This window comes from Arvicanthis niloticus, chromosome 10 (genome assembly GCF_011762505.2).
Source record: "Arvicanthis niloticus isolate mArvNil1 chromosome 10, mArvNil1.pat.X, whole genome shotgun sequence".
Taxonomy (NCBI): Eukaryota; Metazoa; Chordata; class Mammalia; order Rodentia; family Muridae; genus Arvicanthis; species Arvicanthis niloticus.
The window spans coordinates 18502064-18526194 of NC_047667.1; the positions used below are offsets into that span (position 1 = coordinate 18502064).

The 24131-nt window shown below is 42.0% G+C and overlaps 1 protein-coding gene across 1 annotated transcript in view; it reads left to right on the forward strand.

Moving 5' to 3' along the window:
- The first annotated feature begins 243 nt into the window (after positions 1 to 243).
- Positions 244 to 24131, forward strand: part of Thsd7b (thrombospondin type 1 domain containing 7B) — an 839715-nt gene continuing 815827 nt past the window's right edge. Inside the window, exon 1 of the mRNA XM_076941097.1 lies at positions 244 to 516. The gene's annotated coding sequence lies outside the window, so the exon portion shown is untranslated. The remainder of the gene's footprint in view (positions 517 to 24131) is intronic.

A 24131-nucleotide genomic window follows, 5' to 3' on the forward strand; every position in this document is an offset into this window, starting at 1 on the left:
GAAGCTTAGAGTTGGGGAAAACAGTTGCATTGATGGGCGCAGAAGAGCCAAGGGGGTTGAGGCTAGTTGCACCTCAGGCTGCTCACCCAGGGGAGCTGGTTTGGCGAGTCCTGGGGTCTGAAGGGTGCACCAACCCAGAGAAGGGGAGGAGGGCCGGGCCGGGAGGAGAGATGAGGGAGGAGGAAAAGGCATGAGGGAGGGGCACCGGAGAGCAGCTGCTTGGGGAGGCTAGGCGCAAGGTGGCTCCCCGTGGCCCGGCGCCCCGCGGCTCCCGGGGACGCACCAAGCAGCCAATGGATGCGCAGAGGTGTACAGCAGATGGCGTCCGACTGCGCCGTTCCTTCCTCCTCCTCCTCGTCCTCCTCTTCCTCCTGCTTCAGTGCTGAGCAGCCAGAGTCGCAGCCGGGTTGCCAGACGCTGGAATGGGTGGTCTCCCGACACACACCACCATCTTCACTGGGGAAGCTCGGGGCTCGGCGTCTCCCAGAAGCTGCAGCTGCGGCTCGGGCGAGGCTGGTGAGTGCGGCCGCGCTGTGCCCCAGCTGGCAGGGACTGATGCCGCGGGTCCCCTTGGCTGGCCGAATGGAGAGCTAGCTGCCCCGACCGGGGGCGCCTCCCGCACAGACTTTCCTAGCCAGGCAGCTTCCCTAGTCCCTTCTTCCAGCCAGTAGCGGGAACTTGGAACCGGAGCCTTTGGCTCTGGGCTGCGGGAAGGACTGGCTGCTGGGGTGTAGAATGCTTGGATCCTCTGATCGGAAGGACAGGCAGGGACACCCCGCGACTTGGGCATAGGTCTCGGGCAATTGGATTGAGAAAGCATGGGGCTCCAGCTTGCTTTGTGGGGAACCTATGGAGGGAACCGGGGGTTTCCCATTCTGTGCGTGGAACCTTAGAGCTTTCAAGATCCCAGCACGGGGAGTTCTGTAGGTTTTTCAAAGTGGTCGAGTGAAGGGTCCCCTTTGGGTAGCCCGGACTGCGAAATCCGCGCATGGGTGCTCAGGGACCCAAGAGGACACCTGAGCAAGCCAAGAAGTTTTGTGGCATCCTCTGATTTCTCCCTGCAGCGACAGAAGGCCACAGCAACAGTTTACGTGCAGTGGTTCTTGAGGGGGCGAGGGGTGTCCTGGGGGAAAGGGAAGCACACAGGTTGAACATGACACCACATTGCCTTTTGAGAGAGAGAGAGAGAGAGAGAGAGAGAGAGAGAGAGAGAGAGAGAGAGACAGACCCGGGTCCAGCATGCCAGAGTGGGAAGCGAGGGGAAGGAGCATGCCTTCTCCTACCGCTCCCACTTTGCATCTTGCATGTTCTATACACTATTAAAGTTATTTGAAAAGGGAAATGAAACCTCAGCTCTCTGGCGTCCCCATACATTGAGTCTTGAAGTTGGAAAGCTCTCTCTCTCTCTCTCTCTCTCTCTCTCTCTCTCTCTCTCTCTCTCTCTCTCTCTCTCTCTCTCTCTCTCTCTCTCTCGTTGAGGATGAGAGCAATAAGCCTTCCCTGGCTGTATTTCTTTCACTCACACACAGGCATATGCACTTGTACACACACTCTCTTGTATAGGCAGGAATGCTATTTAATGGTACTTTTTTCTTTTGAAAAATTCTAAAGAATGAGCATCCTTTAAGAGCTCCTGTGATTAAATTCTGACCAGTGAGTGGAGTACAATGATATCAGAAGACTTTTATCCACTCTCTAGAAAGCGCCAGGGTTCCTGGTGCTCTGTTGAATGCTGGGGTGGTCTGTTGGCAATTGGCTCCTGTCCTCCTTCACATATTCTTGTATGTGGTGGTCTGGTAGAAAGCACCTACACGATGTTTTCTCAACACACATGTGAGTGTTTATTATCAGATGGGTAATCCATGCAGGCATGGGTCACACCAACCAACCTTTGCGCGTGCGCGCGCGTGTTTGTGTGTGTGTGTGTGTGTGTGTGTGTGCCTGTGCATTGTTTTTTTTTTTTTTTTTTTTTTTTTTTTTGGAGTTTCCTTTTTCCAGGCTATCTTTAGATGTCAGAGAGATCTTCGAATCGCCTCTGGCATTTCAGAAAACAATCTGGGGTTGTTAGGTAACTGGGAGGAGCTGATCTACAGGGAAACCCCCTCCTTCTAACTCAGTTAAGGCCACTTAAGGATACCACTAACCAAATCCAGAAGTCCTGTTTTGTGGTGAGTGCTGTGCTTTGGACTTTGTGGGTTAAAGGTTATAGAAAGTTTCAATCTTGAGGCTTTCCTTAGATGTTCTCCTGCTTTTAAACCTCTATGCTATTACTAACAATAACCTTCTTTGAAAACTTCATGTGACAAGTTTCCCATTGTCTTAGGGGCACAGGGAGAGCAGGAGGGAGTGGAATCCTCCAGACTGGCTTCTACTTTCCCTGGTCATTGTGTACTTGCTGGAAGACAAGGACTGGAAACTTCTGTTCATGCAAGTTTCAATGTAAAGGAATTGTAAAGATGATTTTTTTTTTTTCTGGTCTTGTGGCAACTCACCCATATGCTTCTAAAAAATTGTGAGAGTCATGTTGCTTTAGAGGATGTGAAGTCTCATAAGTTCTCATAGACAGGTACAGAAGCTCTCTGTACCTGCAGACCTTTCAGGGTTCTGAAGATGCCCCAAAGGCTTGGGTATGTTGTACCCTGGAGAGTGCTGCCTGTTGATGGTAGACCTCTTAGGTCTACTGTGAGGTTTGAAACACAATGGCTTCATGCAATACTTACCTCAGTATTTAAATTGATACTTGGAAAAATGGTCTTTGCAATATTTCTTAATCCTTCTTCATTTTTTTTTCCATCCAAGTTGTTGCTTGTTAAAAACTTGAAAGGCTAGACAGATAGGAAATAATTGCCTATCATAAAAAGCATGCAAACATAGACTGCTGTTTTGAGGACTGGCATTGGTAAGTTGGTGACTAAATGTATGATTCTGCTCTCTACTGAGCTTGTCTTTGAAGGGAAAGAGAGGGGATGGAAGGAAAACGATACTTAAGATGTTCTTCTTTACAAAGGCCATTGAAAACTTTGTCTACTTGCTGCGAGTCTTATTTCTGAAGGAATAATTTTTTTTTTTATTATATCTGTAAAAATGAAGTTTGTCTTTAAGTCATTGACTAAGCAGACAGAATGAAAAGCTAGGATGGAAGTTAATGAGAGAGGAGTGTCTGAACCATTTTCAGTCTGTCAACCCCATTTAATTGTGCTTCAGAAGTTGAAGCTAGAGTAATACAATTCTTTTATAGAAAAAAATAAGCCATCCTGCCCAAACTGCAATTTTGATGTTCTGTACACCTTTGTTAAGATTAGGCATTAACGTAATAACTTTGATTGAAAGGCTTGAATAGACTGATAGAGAAAGGCTGACTGATGATCAGTCAAAATGACAAATGATACGATATATTAAATGAATGATTAAGATAAACAGATTAGAGCATTCTAAATTGTGTCAACTATACCAGTTGTTGGGGGGTGGGGAATGAACAGTGCCATAAGCAACCAGGCTTCAGAGGCACAGAGGCTTGAGCTGTGAACAACAGAAGGTCGGCTCACTATCTACATCCGCTTACATGGGCATCCTAAATTTCTAGAGTTCCGTGTCTAAATTTAAGGTTACATTCTTTATGTTTTTACAAGGAGATATTTCCTAGTATACAACTTTAAAAGACGCTCAGCCACAGTCATTTTAGCACCAGGCAGCTTCGTAGCTATACCATGAGTCCTTAATTTAGAGTTGTTAGCAGGATTAATATCTAAGTGATAATTAACACATCAAACCTGTGAAAGTGGGAAGACTTTTCAGTCTGATTTAATTCCCCAAGTTTGCTATTGTGAGTCTGATTGGAATCTGCAGGTGAGCACCTCTCAAATCTCTGGCACCTTGCTTTAAGTTAAATGTTTTTATCCTCAGGTTTTCTCCTTTAAAACTTCTCCATTAATTGAGATTGTGTTACTAATTTTTTTCCCCTTTAGGAAAACAGCCATGGCTAACTATATGTCCAGTTGCTCTCAAAAGCCACTGGTGATTTCTTTCTTTCTAGTTTATTTTTGATTCTTTGACAATCTTATATACATAGACACACAGTTTTCACTACAGTTATGCTTGCCGAGCCTTCTCTCCCTCCTACTAAAATCTTCCTTCATTCCAGCAAAGCCACTCCACTTGGTATCTTTGCTTTGGATCCATTGCATTTAATTGGGGTTGTATGGCTGAGCCAGAGTTCAGAGTTATTTACTGGAATGTGGAGAGTTTATCAATGGCTGTACCACCAAAGAAAGAGACACCTCACTCTCTCAACACCCATTATTGTCCAGAGTCTCCCTGTGACAAGTTGGACATTGTGAGCCCTCTCCTAGCCATGATGGGCTAGTGATGGGTTCAGGCTTCTCTATGTGTTGGGTTGGTAATCACAGTCACCGAGAGTTCCTGCGGGCAATGACCTTATCCTTTCCTGGAGATACTTTCACAGCACTTCCAACCTGTATCTCTTACAGTCTTTGAACCTCCTTCTCTTCTGTGATGTTCCTTGAGTCTTGGAATAGTGATGTAAATGTCCCGTTTCTAGCTGGTGGTTTAAAATGAACACCCCATAACTACTAGATCAAGTATTGTACCCAAAGAGAAGAGGGAAGCAGAGGACTAGTGAAATTCAGTTCCTTCTGCTCCTTTAGTGAATTTTTAGAACACTAGAGGTGCTGCGGAATAGATTTCACTTTGGGTAAAAAGCTTGTGGTCTCTGTAAAAGGTGGAGAGCTGAACTCACACTCAGCTTGTCAAGTGAACAATCAAGTCACCTGGTTGGTGCATGTAAAAACTGGTGTGTTATATGACTGTGCTACAGAGCTGGAAAAAACATAGTGCATTTCAGAGCACCTCAGAGGGCATATTAACTTCTGGTTATTTGGTGTCTGCAATTGAATAATTCTAAAACAACAACAACTTGCTGTGATACACATATCTGAAAATCTTTTTTTGGGGGGGGGGGAATTAAAAGATGGTCCTCATAAGGGAAAAGTATAACTCTTGACCTAGAGGAGGGAATCCACATGGCAATGTTTCCTGTATGCAACAAAAGGCTATCAGCACCAGAGGAGAAGGGATTTTGCAGCAAAGCCTACAATGCTTGCTTTTGCTTTTGCCTCTCTAGGCATATTTTAATTGTGAGCCCTTTGTAATTAAATATGCGCCAGCTAAAAACAGAATCCCAAGTAACTAACACACAACTGATCTCTGAATGCCCTGACTGCAGGAAAAGCTCTTTGCTGTGTTCCACTTGCCTGCATGAGGGCTGGCTGCAGATTGGTGCCCTGGTGCTAAGTTACTGAGCAGTGCATTACTGTTGGAAGAATCACAACATTGGGAAGAACTGGAAACTTCGCAGCAGTCAGGCACGGTTGCCTTGGTCTTGGTGTATAGTTTTGTAGTAATGCTTATTTTAATTTTGCATTCTTTCCGACGGTATTTTTATAAGCACACCATGCAGTAGGTATAAGTGAGGTGTTTTAATTATAGTCGGGCCGACGCTTACGGAAATGTCTTCCCGAGTTTGCTTCTGGACGCTCCTCTCTATCATTTGTGCTTCTGTTAGGTGTTTTGGAGTGATCTGGCCACTGTGATTGATACAGCCTTACAGGATATAAAAATATCAAAGTATTTCTGTACTTTTAGGTAAATGGGTCTAGTGCAGTTCCCTTGGTGACTACCCTGGTGTCCTGCAGGTGGCTCCCCTAACTTTCCTTTAGATGGTCTTGATTCAGCTACTAGGAGCATCATCCCTGCCTCTTTTAGACTATTACATCTTCCAGTTGGCTTGTACCTGAGTGCTAGCAGTTGTAATATGTTAATATTATCTCTGGATGTTTTTAGTCAGGAAAAGACGAAGTACAACCATTGGCATCCAACGTAGTTGAATTTAAAATCTGTTTAGATTTATATTGTAGTGTTTTTGCCTATAACATTTATATCTATTTAAACAGGGGCGTACTGATTGCCTCAAGGTATGGAAACCCCTTTCAGCTGAGTTATCAATTCAGATAAAGCCACTGTATTTTCAACTTGATTTGCTTCTCTAAAGGAACACGAAGATGCTTAAACATAAAACATGCAATAAGAATAGTACTAGTAGGGGCAGAACCAAATTTCTAATCAAGGTCACCCACTACAGGAGTAAATCATCTTCCCCACAGATGTTCAGACCCTTCATCAAAATTATCTGTACAGGAGGAATTTGACAGAATTTGTTTTTCTTCAGGGGAAAAAGTAATTTTTCTTCCCTGCCTTCTCCATTTCTAGTCTTTAGAATTAAAGCCGATTTATTTTATACTGACTTCCATTCATTTTGAAGCATTGTTTTACACAAATTATTATGTAATTTACATTGTAATGCTTCCTGGACAACCACAGAGAGGTGAGTTGTTAATGCCCTTGAAAATTTTTTGAGGAAAAAATCTTTCATATTTTCTTTCAGATTTCTTTTTATCTTTTAAACATCCATTTATCGTGTGTGAGTGTGTGTGTGCGTGTGTATGAGAGAGAGTGAGTGAGTGAGAGAGAGACCTTGTATATGCATACACCCACATGTGTGGAGGTCAGAGAGAATAACTTGGAGGAGTCATTTTCTCTCTTTACCTTGTGAATTCTGGGGCTTAAATCCAGACTCTCAAGCTTGGCAGCAATTACTTTTACCTACTAATCCATTTTGCTGGCCCTCTTTTGATTTCTTGTGACTAAACTTAAACACTGTTAGATGTTTCCTGAAAAGTAGAAAGGCTACTTGTCTAGAAAAATAACCTCCTAGATCCTACATCAACTTGAACTTGTACCAGTTGGTGACTGTTATCTGCTCTTTTCTCCCAAACCTGGTCTCTTTCAAGACACCCATGGGACTCACACCTTATCCAACGAGGTCACAGACACTTTAACTCTCCACCTCCTCTCTCAGCAGTTTTCCAAATCCTACCTATGAGTTAAAACCCAGCTTTAATTGTTTTCACTGAGATTTCTCTGATTAGGGTAGCTCATAAAGTCTTTTCTCTGCCCAAACAACTCAGGGGGTAAAATCTCATTTTATTGTTTGATTAAATCTGTTTCCTCATTAGCATCTATTGGTAGGGTTCTGATGGCACTGGTTTTGAGTAGGAAAGGGCAGTCATCTCCACAGTGAGTTTTGGAAAATTCTGTGGGAGAGACAGTGACAGAGAGGCCTGGGTGACAGCAGCCATTTGAAGACATATTGGGAGAGGCCTAACAGCACATAGGTGGGCAAGGGCAGTAGCTGCCAATTATCAATGGCCTCTGACATGCTATACATCAGGCTGAGTGTATGAGAACCACTTTGTCTAATCCTATTAACTGTTATTTCAAAGCAGGAAACATTTTCAGTATCATTTTTTTCATATTAGAATGCTGGGACTGAGGGAACCTTGGCATTTTTTTTTTTTTTTTTTTTAATGACCTTTCCTAGTGAGATGTGAGGGGAAAAAAAAAAAGCATCTGTTCACTCAAGATAGGGTGCTGGCTCAACTGACTAAAGAAACAATTCTGCTCAAACTTACCTTAGAGAACTGGTTAGTTTATCAGGGTTAACTCCAGGAGGGTAGGTACCTTAAAGAATGCTGCATCCATGGAAGGTCCAATGTATTATGGGTGATGACACACACAAGCTGCATACCTGGAGTTCCTCCAATGACTTGGAGGCAGCTTGGCAGGTAGGGTCTCCTCTCCATAGTAACTGTTACACAGGCAGCCTTAGGAAGGGGTCTTGTAAGTTTTAGGGGCTTCCAGAGACTTGTGAGTTTTATTGACTTCTTGAGCCCTGTAAAATTTTGTTACTTCCTGAATCTTAACAAGTTGGGGGTATGAGGTGATGGATGGTTTCATTTCTGTGGAGATGGCTATTCAATAGTCACCTTGTCTAAGGCCAAGGAAGTTGCAAAATACTGAGGCAAGACATCATTTTATTTTAGTTGGCTTTCTGAGGAACCATTGCCAGTTTCAGGAAACTCAGACCTGGAAAATCTCCACCATATCCATGTTCTTTTTCATTAAGTGGCTTATTAAAACAGAACTGTTTGAACAGCTGTGTGGAATCTTAGCTTTGAAATTCTCAAGAGAAAGTGAGGGAGTGGTAAGACTTCAGATGTGACTAGGAGTAAATGATATGACCTTGATCATTCCTGGGACTGGCTTGAGAGATGTGAGCAGATGATATCCCCATTTCTGTGTCATATGTACCTGCTGAAGGTATCCTTGGTCCTAGGAGATAATGTCGCTAAGAAGACAGGAGCTGTTCCTGAGTGAAGCACTTGTGAGAAATCATAGTGTGGTTTTCATTTTTAAAAATACTTTATGTTATTATTTAGTTGTGTGTATGGATGTACAGAAGTGTGCCTGCACACACATGCAGGTTTCTGTAAAGGCCAAAAGGAGGCATCAGATAGACTGGAGCTGCAGTTATATTCTGTGGTGAGCTACCTTACGTAAGGGCTAGCAATGGAACCTTGATCTTCTGCAAAAGCAACAAGCACAGTCTTTTAACTGATGAACCATCTCTATAGTCCCTAAAAGATGTCTTAAAGCATCATTTGTTAGGCTTGCAAAGTGGCTCTGTAGGTAAAAGTGCTTGCTGCAAAAGCCTGGCAACCTGAGTTTGATTCCCAGAACTCATGATGAACAGCAAGAACTGATTTGTAAAAACTGTCCTCTGACCTCCACACATGCTGTACATAGCACATGTATACCTAATCCCCCTCCCCCCTCTCTCTCTCACACACACACATAATAACAAAAATAAAAATTACTTAAAATTAAAAAAAATCTCTTTAGTAAAATGATCTTAATCAGACAGCAGGAAGATTTTTGATGTGGAGTTCTGTGGGATTGTATAATAAACCAATGTCCCATACTGGGTGTCTTTTAACATTTTGCACAGAAATACAGCAATTGGAATACGACCAGTTTCCCTCTTTGCTCCTGACAGAGTCATATATAAAGAAGTGCAAAAGGGTTGGAGTTGCAGAGAGATTTTTTTTTATTCATTCCAGGAGTGAACATGTTCATATTCAGAGCTGTCTGAAACTGTGATAGGTTTTCTCACGGAAATGTGAGTTCCTCCTCTTTGTGGATGTTCAAGCGGAGGATAAACAACTATATTACAGAGTATTATGCAGACAGGGTGCATGGCTCGACGGTTTTCTGTGTCACAGTATATTCCAGATGCCGCTATACATGTATTAGTTTGTGAAATCCTCTTCAAAACTTTTGAGTGGGTTGGCATGAAGGCTCCTTTGCTAAAGTTCTTGTCTTAGAGCATAAGAATCTGAGTTCAAGTCCCCAGAAACCCTTTAAGAAAGTGGGGTGTGATGATTCGTGCTGATACTCCCAGGTCAAGCAGGTGGAAACGGGAAGATCACTGGTGTTGAGTCAGTGAGTTCTAAGCCATGAAAGACCCTGCCTCATTTAAACCAAACCAAGCAAAACAAACAAACAAACATACAAAAGAGACAAGGTTTTCCTGTGTAGCCCTAGCACCATGACCAACAATAAGTAAGTTGACCTTGAACTTACAGAAACCTTTTCCCCTGTGCCTTCCAAGCACTAGAATTACATGTTTACCACCACATCCAGATCTTACTACTGCTGCTGCTGCTACTATTACTATTATTTTATAGATACAGTAATAGTGAATGAATTGACCTAGTTCAGGATTTAGCCCCCAAATCTGGCTCTAGAACAGCACTCTCAACAGAAATGGACGGTAAGACATGAGTACAAAACACATGTTCATGCTTCCACTTCCTATTAGTCATTTAAAAAAATAAAGTTAATTTTAATATTGGTAAAATATGCTATTAAATGTATATGTCTATGCATTTTGTTTTAATATGTACAGATCGCAGCTTATTTGTGAAATGCTATAGATCTTTAATGTCACATGTCTCAAAATCTCATCTTTTACACTTGCAAGCTAAACTGTACTCAAGGAGCACCAAGTGCTTGTAGCTATACATTGATGATGGTCTTCCCGTTGAGCCTTGAACTGACACTCACGATAACCTCACTCTTCCATTTGCTTTTGATTACCTGATTGGTTTCTAATGCATGTATCCCAGTCTCTACAAATGTTTATCAAGTTTACCCTTAAATGCTAGTATGAAAAACGTCTTGGGGGAGACTCTTAAGAACTATGGAGATTATCTAATCAGTGAAGTATTTGAGAGGTTTCATGAATTCATATCTCTAGCATCTTTGTGAGATGGCCAACTTTATACACACATCTATAATACTACGTGTAGCACCATACTGAGGAGATGAAGACCCATCGATCTTTTGAGCACCTTGGCTGGACAGCTTTGCTCAATGTATGAGCTTCAGATTTAGTGAGAGAGACCCTATCTCAAAACTAAGCTGAAGAGCAACTGGGGAAGACATATGACATATGACATATGACGTGAATGTATACACTACACATATAGACAAACCCACACACAAACCCTTCTACACTGTCTCTCAGAGACACAGTTAGTTCTTCAACCTCTAAGACAGGAAGATTTCTGTGTCCCTCATCTATAAAAGGCTAAATCCTAATGCCTTCCACTGGGGAGGATGAAGTACTTTTGTCTGGCTTCCACTTGACAAGTATTCATGCACATTTCGAAGTCACCAAGTTACTTTGTCCCCTGTGTCCCAGTTCAGTAACCCCCATTTTTTTGTCCGTTTCATTGTCCATTTCTATGGATTTGCTGGAGTGTACATGTAGCCCACCACATAGGGAGCAGACCTGTCAAGAATCTGCACATTGCAGGGAGTGTGTGAAAATAAATCATCTCCCTTACGATGAGCCTAACTGATCATCCAGCCTATAACTGATAGGCTTCACCAGAAGATGCTCTTCTTTTTCTGCATCCTTGTTATGATGACTGCAGCCAGAAGTGACATGCGACCCGCCAGAGTGATATTTCTGGTCAAATTCTAGCAACCATTTGGTAGGATCGACTCATTTCCTGACAGGTTGCGTTTTTCTCAGAGATGAAGGGCTTTGCTCAGGTTGGATTTCTGACAGGAACTGGCCCTCTGGGGTGTGACATCATTCAGTTGAAAAATCTGAGTATGGCAGTCCTCTCATTGTGAGGAACAAATGTGAATTCTTGTGTTCTCTTCGTGCCTGCAACACCTTCTGAGTGGAACACGTTAGTGTGAAACTTCAGTAGTCTCAAGTCGTTTTTGGTGAACACCCACTACACAGGTGTCTTAGACGGTAGTTTCTCATTAAAAGAAGATATTGGGGGTTCTAAACTTCATGGTAAGGGAGTTCCTGGTGAAGATGCATTCTAAAGATATGTTGTTTAATAGCATGTGCATGTTTCTTAGATTCTGCATTTGTAGGATGGAGGCAGTAGACTCAAAGCATACTGCCCGTGGACATGATGATTTTCCCAGTGACACTCTTATTTTAGGCTTTTCTAGAAAGTGATTTGCACATAGTAATACAAGCTGGCGTAATGTGTAAGGTGAGTTTGTAAACTATGTGAATGAACTGCACGGTGATTTGATGAATACCTGCTGTACCCATAACATGGAGTAGATAAAATCAAGTACAGAGAATCAATTTCAATATAGAAATTTCATGTAGAGAAAATATATTCATCTTCTTTCCTTGGCAAATTGAATCACCTTTTCATATAACTGTCTTCTCTCTTTGCCTGTATGCTCATCCATCTGTGGAAAGCTATGCTTGAGTCACATGTTGGTGCTGGAGAGGTGACTCAGTGGTTTAAAGTGCTTGTTGTTCTTGCAGAGGATCTGGGTTTCGATCCTAGCATCCATGTCAGATAGATAACAACCTCTCTAGTTTCTAGAGATCTGACACTCTTTTCTGGTCACTGTGAGCATCTATTTGTCTGACATTGTTATCTCTGCTGATTACCCTTAGTGACTTCTAACAGATCAACTGGACTAGAATATCCAGTCATGCTTTTTAATTCTAAAAAGTATGACATGGGATGAAGCCACAATCATAGCTTGCCTAAGGATACTGACTGAGGATGTAGCTGAGATGTACACCACTCTCCAAAGATCCCTGTAGACTTGGGTTTTATCTCCTGTGTTGTATGCATGCTTGTGAGCAGGCATGTGTGTGTGTGTGTGTGTGTGTGTGTGTGTGTGTGTGTGCGCGCGCGCGCGCTCGTAGTAATGTGCCATCAGTATGATAGATCTAAACTTTTATAGACTGAGATAATGTTTTACAGTTCATAGTGAATGCTTCCACACTGCTTGACTATAGTACCATGTACTATTTTAATCCATCTGGGATGTAGAATGATAACCCACAATTTACTAGGCACAAAAGAGTTTTAATGGAATTGTGTATAATATGAGGAAAAGAAGAAAAGAATACTTCAGAGAAAGGGTTACATGTATGGGAATTTATCAATGAAGAGATCATGTATGCAGAGGGAGATAGTTAGGTCCCCATCTACGTATTTGTTTCTGTCAAAAATGTTACAACCTTTTTATTGTGATCCTGACTATACACACTATTCTGTAACATCGATTGCTGCTATGCCTCTTTCTTCTGAAATCACTTTGCATGTAGCACTTTGAAGGTGAAGACATACAAAACTTCTTTAGGATTTATTTGAAACAGTAACACAACTGCGGGCTAGCCATGCAGGCTTATCCTTGTTTACTGGTTAATGAAAAGCAGCATTCCATTCTCAAACTCTGTGGTTTTCAAAATTTTGATAGGTATAGTTTAAATGCAGCAAGACCCAAATCCTTATAATCTAAGATAAACAGTCTGGGTGTCTTGGTGTTTGCCACTGTGTGGCAGGGATAGAATTATCCATTGATTTGGCAACACATTTGGCAAGCACGCATGTTTGGTAAATTCTGACAAGATAAAAGCATCTGAAATAGCAAGGCCATCATTCAGCCCCAACAACTGAGAGCAAAAGTGACCCAAAATAGCATGACACCATTTATGCTATGAAGCCTTTTAGAAATATGAGTATGAGGAAAAAATGTAGTGGGGTATATAGGTATAGGTATCCAAACACATCTAATGACAAGAATGAAAATTAAGGATGAGTAACAAAGAGAGGCAAAATCCTTCCTAGTCTTTGTTCACAAAGATGTGTTCACAAATAGAATTTGGTTGAAGCCAATGGAAGAAATGATTGGAAAAAGTAGAGAGAAAAAAAGCATAGTGCTTTGAGGTTGGAGAAATCTCTATATCCTCATCAGAGTGTGTATTCTATACAAATAAGAGAAACTTTATGAATAAAAGTGTGTTTGGTATTTATCTGTTGCTGAGATAAAATACCCTGACCAAAACCAGCAGCTCGGGGGAGAACAGTTTACTTTGGATTATAGTTCTGGAGGGGAAGATATATTCCCTCATGGTGGGGAACGTATAGCAGCAGGAGCAGAAGACCACCCTGACAGTCAGAAAGCATAGTGATTACATTTCATCCAATCACTGGAAGCAGATAGAGAGAGGGAGAGAGAGAGAGAGAGAGAGAGAGAGAGAGAGAGAGAGAGAGAGAGAGAGAGAGAGAGAGAGAATAGAGGTAAGGCCTGCCCCCAGTGACATACTTCCTTCCTCTAGGCTGCATATCCTCAAATCTCCATAAGCTCTCAAAACAGCAGGGAAAAAATGTTCAAATACATGAGCCTGTGGGGGAAGTTTTTCATTCAAACCATAACCAAGGGCTGCAACAAGTGGTGGGAAATGAAATCCCAGGCAACACGGTGAATGTAGAATGCTTTTTCAGTATGGACAAAAGTTCATTCATGGAACAAGCCAGCTATAGTCTCTTCTACCTTTTCATATCTTGTATTTTTTTTTCTCAGAATTTTAGCTTTGCAACTACCTTGTCAGTATCTGCATTTTAAACTTACACTTAAAACTCCCTGGTCTGGTCTTGATTACAGCTGAAACACATCTTGTCAAAGTTACAAACACATTCCCAGTTGTCAAATTCAGTAGATGTTTTCCAGTCTTTATTCATGATGAAGATGAATACAGATGTAATTAAAGGTCCTGGAGAAGTGACCCATTGGGTGACGTTCCAGCTATGAAAGCATGAGGGCCTGAGTTCCATTCCCAGAAATCACAATAAAGCTCACTGTAGTGAAGCACACTAGCACTCCCAGTGCTGGAGAGATGGACATGAGAGGATCCCCGGGCCAAGGTGGGCAGCCAGTCTGGTTGATATGGTGAGCACCAGGTTAGTGTGGGACCCTGTTTCACAAATTAGAGAGTGATTAAAAGACAACTAACACCAACTTTTGGCCTAAACACACACACACACACACACACACACACACACACACACACACACACACACACACACACACACACAGAGGAATCTTATTACACTAAAGAAGGCAAGTGTGCATTGGCAAAGTCCTTATCATCCTGACACTTGGATTCTTTATTTTAAATAAGCGCTGAAGAGTCAGACAAGAAAATGAGTGACTTTGCACTAAGTGTAGACTGTAAGATAATAAAATGTAGCATTCATTGCCAAAAAAAAGGCTAACTGCAAACTTATGTTGAAGGTGGCACATTTGCCTTTTCTGATTACACAAGACATGCATGCATCAAAAGCGACTTAATTCTGATTTATTAACAAGATATTAATGCTTTATGGTGCACAGCTTATTAACTATGTAGGGGAAAGGCTGTGAGAACAGACCTGTTCCTCTTCCAAGAGGACTTTGCCGGTAGTCAGTTAAACGGGTGGAAGCTTAAAGCAGTGCAAGGATGAGTATGCTTTCAGACACATGTCCCCTCAGAGCCTCTAGTGTTTATTGATCCAGAGTGGAGAGAGAGTGAAGGGTGTGCTTGCAGAATATTCTGGTCAACAGTGCTGCCAATAAGATCTTTTTCCAAGAACACCTGAAATCCACCTTGAGCTGTTCTCTACTTATTTGGTTGTAGCATTGCCATGTAGCTGAGTCATTTACCTCACTTTCCTGCTCAAACTTCACCACTAGCTTCTTGCTATTAAAACTGTCCCTCTAATCCTGGAGATCACCTATGTCTTCTGTTCCTTCCCCTACTTTCCATCTCCAGACCTGGGGCAGCCTCACTTGGCACAGAAACAGTCCCGGAGGGTTCCTCCTTCCTGTGGCTCAGGATAGGCACTGCATCTCTTCTACCTACCTCTGTGTCTCAGTCTCCATCCTAGATGAGGGAGCAGAATGCCCACAGTACTTATCCCCTGCCAGGCAGGCTGACTCTGCCTTCCCAGCCAGTCCATTGTGATCCATTGGCATTCTGCACAGGAATGCACACCTAAGACAAGACATGCTGGGGACGTATAGTTATGTGATGAATGTTTTGATGAGCCTATCAGATGCCGTAAAAGAATCTCTATCAACTATCTAATACTCGCTGCTGGAGTTTCTCAAGGAAAGTTTAGATACATGTTTCACACTCTAGATTTATTCCAGGTTTACTTTCTGCCACTTACCTCTTTTTCTTTCCCTTCTCTTTTCTCTCTTCCCCTGTTTTTGCCTCTTTTAGGTTTCCCTCACCTCCCTTGGCCCTCCCTCCTCCTTCCCCACTCTCCTCCCCCTCCTGTTCTCTCTCTCTTTCTCTCCCTCCCTCCCTTCCCTCCCTCCCTCCCTCCCTCCCTCCCTTCCCTCCCTCCCTCCCTCCCTCCCTTCCCTCCCTCCCTCCCTTCCCTCCCTCCCTCCCTCCCTCCCTTCCCTCCCTCCCTCCCTCCCTCCCTCCCTCCCTCCTTCCTTCCTTCCTTCCTTCCTTCCTTCCTTCCTTCCTTCCTTCCTTCCTTTTTCTCTTTACTTTCTTTCTGTCTAGCCCAGACTGGCCTGGAACTCACAAGTCCCTTGTCTTAGCCTCTTGGTGGTGAGATTGCAGGCATGTGCCTCCATACTTTGTTCCAGATTTACTTTTCTGTAACCCTTTTCATTTAGTCAGAAACTGTCAATTTAAGGAAATTAAGGTGATATTGAAGAAGAGGAATGTTAAATCAGTTCTTTAAAAAGAGAAAAGACCCAGCAATGCTACTGTAACTGCTAGGAGCAGGCATTTATTGAGCATCTTCCCTGAGCCCTGAAGCCTTCTCTAGGGTAAGGGAGGACTCCGACTTCCTAGATGCTCCTTCAGGAGATTTATCTGGAGGAAAAAGGAACACATCAGCTCATTTTTAAAAAGAAACTCAGGTCATCAAAACCATCCCCAAAGTACCCTTCAAATCAACAAGTCAAGCAAAACAACAGCTAATGACACACTTGTTTTCATCAGAGCTGGCATTAAGTAAAATTTATAACACATTCGAGTTTATATTATAGTTTCATTGTGTGCTATGTGCACGCTTGAGGACACTGAATTCCCACTGTGTGATTTCTACATTATTATTATTTCTTTTGGGGGACACTTATATTTCACTAAGTGCATACCAGAGTTTCCTGGAGATCTGTTTGTTTTGTGGCATGTTACTGACTATGTGTGTCATGTGTATTTTTCTTAATGACGAGTCCTCAATCATAAAAGCAACTCCTAATTATAATTTATAATATTTTTCCTTTGGAAAATATTCAGTTTATTACATTCATTTGTCTATGAGGAGGGGGAAATGCACACATGCACATCATGCATATGTAACTCTGGGCACAATTTGTGACAGTAACTTTTTCTACTTCTACCATGTGTGTCCTGAGGATCAAAGTCCTGTTTCCTGTTATCAGTTATAATAGCAAGTGATGTCACCCACTGAGCCACCGCAGAGTTCCTCATCATCCAGCGTATGACTCAGATTTTAGAGCATAAAAAAACTGTGTCTTTATTGATGAATGTCATCAGTACAAATCTTGTCCTAGTGTAAATGTCCTGGTTTCACTGCAGACCTCAAGCCTGCACTGTATTTGGACTCTTTCCATGGTGCTGAACACATTCCTGTGTCTCCTCTAGGAGCTAATTTAAGCATTTCCTAAATGAAGTGCACTAGAATATATATATATAAAAAAAAAAATCCGAGAGACTCCACTGAATATAGGCTAATCTTTCTTTGATAACTTAGAGTACTTGTAGGAAGTTGGAGCATTCCCAGAAACATGAAGAAAATCAATTACTGTTGAACAAGACTATAAATTCTGTTTATTTAAGTTTGTAGAATTATAGACATATAATAGATGGCTTTATACTATACCAGGAACAGAAAAGTAGACCCGCTCAGTTAACAGAAAATTTATAGATTGAAGCAAACAGACTACTCACTGGTGTGATGAGACTGCTGGTCCTGTGGAATTGATGTCAAGCTTGTTAATAAAGTCATGTGTTTGGGATACAATAGTAATTATAGAAGATAAAAAGATCCTGGTCTGAATCTTGGTAAAATGATGTCAAGGTCAGAATTGAAGGAGTGGATTAGTAAAGGGTATGAATTACCTATCACGAGTTTGGTGTGTGTATGTGTCTCTGACTTAGTCTGCTTTATTTTGTCGGAACAGAACACCTGGGATTAGGAAATTTATAAGACATACTTTTATATTTCAAGCAGTTATGGAAGTTGGCAGGTGGGACATTTCTTTGCTATGCTCCTAAGAAAAGAGAAAGTCTGTGTCCTTACATGGTAGAAGAGAGAACTCCAACTCATTCCCATGAACATTTCTAATGTGGATATTAACCAGTTCACAACCTGAACACATTCTTATGGGTTCGATTTCCCAACATTTCTGCTTGAGGCTTAAGTTTCAAACCATGATTATTTGGAAGGAGCAAAAGTCTTCAAAGCATAGCAGTTTCAGTCCATTTAGGTTATTATAAGAAAATACAGCTTGTATGTGGATCTTAGCCTGGGATGTATACATGCATGTATAAAGATAGCTATAAAATAGAAGGAGAAAAAGAGAAGGTAAAAGTTGCTGATTATGATGGTGCATACCCTTAATCCCCGTACTCAGAAGCAGATGCAGGCAGATCTCTGAGTTTGAGATCAGCCTAGTATACACAGTAAGTTCCAGGACTCTGGGACAGACAGGGCTACACAGATAAATCTGGTCTAAATAAATAAGTAAGTAAATAAATAAATAAATAGTTTTGAAATATTTTGACAATAGTTTATTTAGCTCAGGTTCTAGAGTGCTTGCTTAGCATGGATGAAGCCCTGGGCTTGATCCTAGCACCAAATAAGCCAGTCATATTGGTGTATGCCCATAATCCTAGCACTTGGGAGGTAGAGGCAGAAAGATCTGGAGCTTCCGATCATCTTCAACTATACACTGAGTTGAAGACAATCCTCTTCATGAGACTTTGTCTTAAAAAATTAAGCCAATTAAAAAAAATCAATGTATTATTCCTTGTGAAATGACTTACAATATGCTTGTATCATAGAATTAATAGCTTAAATGTCATAAGTAGGTTTAAAATTGTCTTCGTAGTGAACATGCATACACCTTTTCTCTTGCCGGCGTTCCCTGAACAATGCAGCCTGACAATTGAGCATGTCGTCTTTCCATTTCCATCCTAGGTAGCTTTAACTGTCAACTTGACACAGCCTAGAGTGATCTGAGAGAAACACCTTGATTGAAGGATTGCCCAAGGTAGATTGATATGTAGGTATGTCTATGAGGGATTAATAATTGATACCCTAGGGTCCATCCCACTGTGGATGGTACTACCCCTAGGCAGGTGGGCTAGCTCAGCTTTATAAGAAAGCTAGCCAAGCATGCTCCTGAGAGAGCTAGCAAACAGTTATTCCTCCATGGTTTTTACTTCAACTTCCTGCTTGAATTCTTGTCCCAACTTCCCTTAATAACAGTCTGTGACATGGAATAAAAACCAGAGGAAACTTTTCCACCCCTAAATTGTTTTTGGCTTGAGTGTTATACCACAGCAACAAAAAGGAAACTATGTCAGTTTCATTATGTATTATACATCATCAAAGACACTTTGAATGTAGATGGGGGAGATATGCATGGGTTATATTCAACTGTTATGTCATTTATGTAAAGTAATTGAGCTGTATTGGATTTGGAATATTCAAGGTCTGAGATTAGTCTCCCACACAGACAGATGGATGACTGTACTAAGCTTACCTATTATTTCCCTTGATGACCTGTTCCAGTTCCTTCCTGATAGTCCTCTTTGGCATATGTCTACTTCTTGTTCTTGAAAGGCTGCGCATGTAGCCCCGGCCCACCACTCAGGCTCCATGGTCTTCTCCCTCATAATACTATCATCTCTGTGTTCTCTGAGTACCTCACACTGGCCTTCCTCCTGTAGCCATCCTTATGCTCTACTTTTGCTATCCCAGCAGTCACTGCCTCTCTTCTTTCCTGGAAATACAACCACTACCCTTTTCATTCAAAGGATAGTCTGTTTTGCTTTATTGTAGAACGTTCAAGATGCCCAAAGTTATTAATGAAAATTCTCATAGCTTATGGTAAAAATAGGTGTCCCGTCCAAATAAATTCACTATTAGCTGGCAAAATCAAATGTAAAACATAACACAAGGTACTGTGGATATAGCTTAGCTGTTAGAATGCTTGTCTAGAATGCATGAAACCTGGGTTATACAAAATCCTACATAAACCAAGAGTAGTGGTGCACATCTTTAATCCTAGCAGGGGCAGTGGAGGCAGAGGACTTGAAGATTATCTTGAGCTGCAAAAGAAATCTGTGGACAGCCTGAGGTGCTTGAGACCTTATTTCAAAAACAAGCAAACTGAATATGAAGCTAACATAAGTTGAGTAATGTGTGGTCATAATGGTTAAAAGGAGGCTGTGTGTCAGTGAATGTAATACTCTACCTCAGTGAAGCTTACACATAGAAATTTGTTTTAGAAAGGCAGCTGCTTGTGAGCTATGAAGGGGGTGGAAGAAGAGGATGTGTAGCAAAGTTGTAGAAGTTGTAACAGATGATTGGTGTGGTTATAGGTGGCCTAGGCATGCCAGCATGTGGCTCCTTGTGTCTATTTGGTGGGGCTCAGGTCCACAGAGAGCAGTTCTCAGAGATGAAAGTGCTCACAAGCCAACGCAGAATAGCACTTTATCAACTTGTCTCATCGAACGTATATTTTATGGTTTTAGAACAATAGTAATGAAAGAGCTGATGGTTCATGGCTCTGAATGTATGCTGACTTTTTGTTGATTTCTGTGAGTGCAACTTTTCTCTAACTTCATAGATGCTGTAGACAGGATGGTTCCTTTCTCAGTCATCTGTGTAGTAATATCACCTGCTGCTTTGCCTGGCTAGTGTAGGCATTTTAATGAAGAATCCATGGGTCTTTGCCTGTCCAGTTGTCTTAGTTAGGTTTTTACTGCTATGAACAGACACCATGACCAAGGCAACACTTATATGGACAACATTTAATTGGGGCTGGCTTACAGGTTCAGAGGTTCAGTCCATTGTCATCAAGGTGGGAGTGTGTCGGTTTCCAGGCAAGCTTGGTGCAGGCAGAGATGAGAGTGCTACGTCTTCATCTGAAGGCTGCTAGCAAAATACTGACTTCCAGGCAGCTAGGATGAGGGTCTTAAAGCCTCTATCCACAGTTACACTCCTAATATAACACGTCTACACTTCCAAATAGTGCCACACCCTGGGCCAAGCATATTTAAGCCACGATATTACACTGGCCCTCATAGGCTTTTTTAAACACATGAGTCTGTGGGGATCATATCTAGCCATAGAGTAATAAAAATGTACATTTAGTTCAACTTCCAAAGTCCCTATAGTCTATAGCAGTCTCAACGATGTTAAACATCCAAAGTCTCTTCTGAGATCCATCTGATCGTCCATGTAATCTTTGAATCAAGACAGGAAATCAGCTGGGCAAACTCCAAGCTCTGCATCTCCATAGCTGATGTCAAAGTGGTCTTCGCATCTTCAATTCCTTTTTCATCTTTGTTGACTGTAACAAACTTTTTTTCCTGAGCTGGTTGTACTCCCTGTTAGCAGCATTTCTCAGGAGATATCCTATGGCTCTGGCATTTTGAAAATCTTGGGGTCTCCAAGGCAGCTTAATGTTACAGCTCCTTGTTTCAATATCTGTTGTGGTCTACACATGCTCTTCTGGCCTCCTCTAAAAGGGCTGACATCACGTCTCCAGCACTGCCCTCTGTGGCATCCTAAGCTCAGGTTGATCCACTCCACTTCCTCTGCTGTTCTTGGTGATGGTACTGGCATCTACAATACAGTGGGATTTTCTGCTGCAACTAGGCTTCACCAATAGCCTTTCATAGGATCTCTCCATGGTGCTAAACGGCGAATCCTTTGCATGACCACTTTAGTCCTGGGCCATCAACTGCAACTGAAGCTGTATCTTCACCAATGGCCTTCCCTGGCCTAGCTCATAGTGCCAAGCCTCAGCTGCTCTTCATGACTCCTTCATACCTTCAAAACTGGCACCACATGGGTGACTCTCACATATTACCAAATAGAGCTGCATTGCAGCAAGAGGTACAATCTTGGATATCTCTAGAACACAGCTTCTTTCTGCTCTCAGAAGATTTCACCTCAGTGATGCTTGTCTCCTCTTAATCATCACTAATTTCTTAGTTCCAGCTAACCAGCATCAATTGTCCCAGAGGTCCCTTCTGCTCTGTACTCAGTAAGTCAGAGCCACATGGCCAAAGCTGCCAAGTTCTTCTGTTTGCTGTGGCTGGAACATGATCCCCCTTATTACAAGCTTTCTGTTTTTCAACTGCTCACTGCCTAAGCTTGGCTGTCCTGAAACTTGCTTTGTACACCGACTTAGAACTCAGAGCCCTGCATGCCTATTTCCTAAGCACTGGGATTTAAGCTGTGATCCACCAAGCCTGGATTTAAGTTTTTCTTCACCTAGAACTTGCTCTGTTCTAGGCTGGCCTTGAACTCAGAGTTATGCTTCTCTTTGCCTGCTGGGATTAAAGGCTTGCTCTACCTACCATACCTGGAGCTAAATTAAGCTGGGTGTGATGTTGCCCCAAGGTCCCTACCCCCTTCATTCAATTTAATATCCTTGAACACAAGATTCAGCTCCACTTCCGTTTCCCCTTTAATACTCAAACCATATATGTTTTTTTTCTTTCTCAGCTTGCTATGCTTGCTTAAAATGCTCTTCATGAGGCTTATCCAGAGAACAAAATATGTGATGGGCATTTTTGAGACTTCCTTTGTCAATGCAATTAATCTGAGTCTCTTCACCTTGGCCTCAGGCAGACTCTTCAGACAAGGGCAAAAAAGTAGCCACATTCTTCACCAAAGCACCACAAAACAGTCTCTAGGCCACATATTGAAATTCTTCACTGACACCTCTTGGGCCAGGTCTGCACAATTCAACTCACTCTTAGTAACAAAATCTTCCATATTTCTACTAAGATAGCCCATTAAGCCCTATTTAAAGCCTTCCACTGTGAACTTCCAAATCCAAAGTCCCCAAATCCACATTCTTCCAAACAAAAGCATAGTCAGGCCTATCACAGCAATACCCTAGTCCATGATACCAACTTGTATCTTAGTTAGGGTTTTACTGCTGTGAACAGACACCATGACCAAGGCAACACTTATATGAACATTTAATTGGGGCTGGCTTACAGGTTCAGAGGTTCAGTCCATTATCATCAAGGTGGGAGCGTGTCAGTTTCCAGGCAAGCTTGGTGCAGGCAGAGATGAGAGGTCTACATCTTCATCTGAAGGCTGCTAGCAAAATACTGACTTCCAGGCAGCTAGGATGAGGGTCTTAAAGCCCACAGCCACAGTGACACACCTACTCCAACAAGTCTACTCTTCCAAATAGTACCACTCCCTGGGCCAAGCATGTTCAAACCAGGACACCACTCATTTTCTATTTTTTTTTTTGCAGGCCCTGATGCCTATCATTTGCCCTGCAAATGCAAGGTAAATGTTTGATTTTGGTAGCTTGAGTAAAACTTTGGGGTTGTCTCTTCACAGACGATCTGCAGAGTTCCCTGTATTCAGAAGAACTGGCCTCCTTAATAGAGGGCATTAGAACAGAAACTCCATTGAAGGATGTTTTTGAGAAATGAAAAGGCAAACAGGATGGTATAGGAATCCAGAGATTATATGTTGAGGATACCTGCGGCCCCACTAAGTGCAGAGGACTTCTGCAGGGGTCATCATTGCTGTGGTAGCAATGGAGCACTTGAAACTGTAAATCATTACTGAAAATGAGAGAGAAACAAAAACACACACAGAGAGAGACAGAGAGAGATAGAAAGAGGCACAGACATAGAGAGGGAGTCAGACAGAAAGAGACCAACAGAGACAGAGAGACAGAAACAGATATACAGAGAGAGACAGAGAGTGACAGAGACAGAGAGAGAAGGGAGGGTGGGATTAGTTTCTTAAAGCAGAATTTCCTAACTGAAACTATTTGGCAGGGGATCATGAGGAGTAGAATTTTCTGGAATTTACCTTTGACCCCAGAGGAAAGAGCAGAGCGTAGGGCTGAGGTCAGTGGCCAGAGCTGCTGTGCAAGATATTTCGTCCACAGGCCTCCTATCATTGTCTCTTTAAAAAAATTATTCAGTCAATGAATGATATGCATGCTGCTTGTGGGTCTCTGTGAATGGCCTCTCTATCAGTTTCCTATGGTGCACAACAGCTAGAACTTTAACTAGAGTTTCCTCAAGAGAACTCACCAGATATTGATTATGTGTGGTGAAAGTGTTAAATGTAGGCCATACGGACCCAGAGAAGCAGAGGACTGCAATGTATGTCACTGGTGGTATAGTGGAGCCTCTTACTATCACCAGTCACCAGGCCCTGTGGCACTCCAAGAATTTCCTCTGTTGCTTCCCTGGCACTTTACAGAAGTCAGTGTCATTCAGAAATCATACTTCCAGTTGCATGCTAAACTTCTCTTCAGGGCGAACCCAAAGTAATCAAATGTAGGTTTTAGAAATCACAGTTTTAGTCCAGATTCCCTGTGAGACCCATAACTGTCTTCCTACTTGGGCTGCCTTTTTATTCCCTTCATTCTGTGTTAGCACCATGGTTTCTATATTGTTGAAATGGCTGACACAGGTTTTTTTTTTTTTTTTTTTTTTTTTTTTTTTTTTTTTTTTTTTGTAATATAAGATATTAAAGGGCTTAGCTCATTGAAAAGACATTATTTATTTCTTAGGCTTCTGTGTTGGTTGGTATTATGTCAACTTGATAAAACCT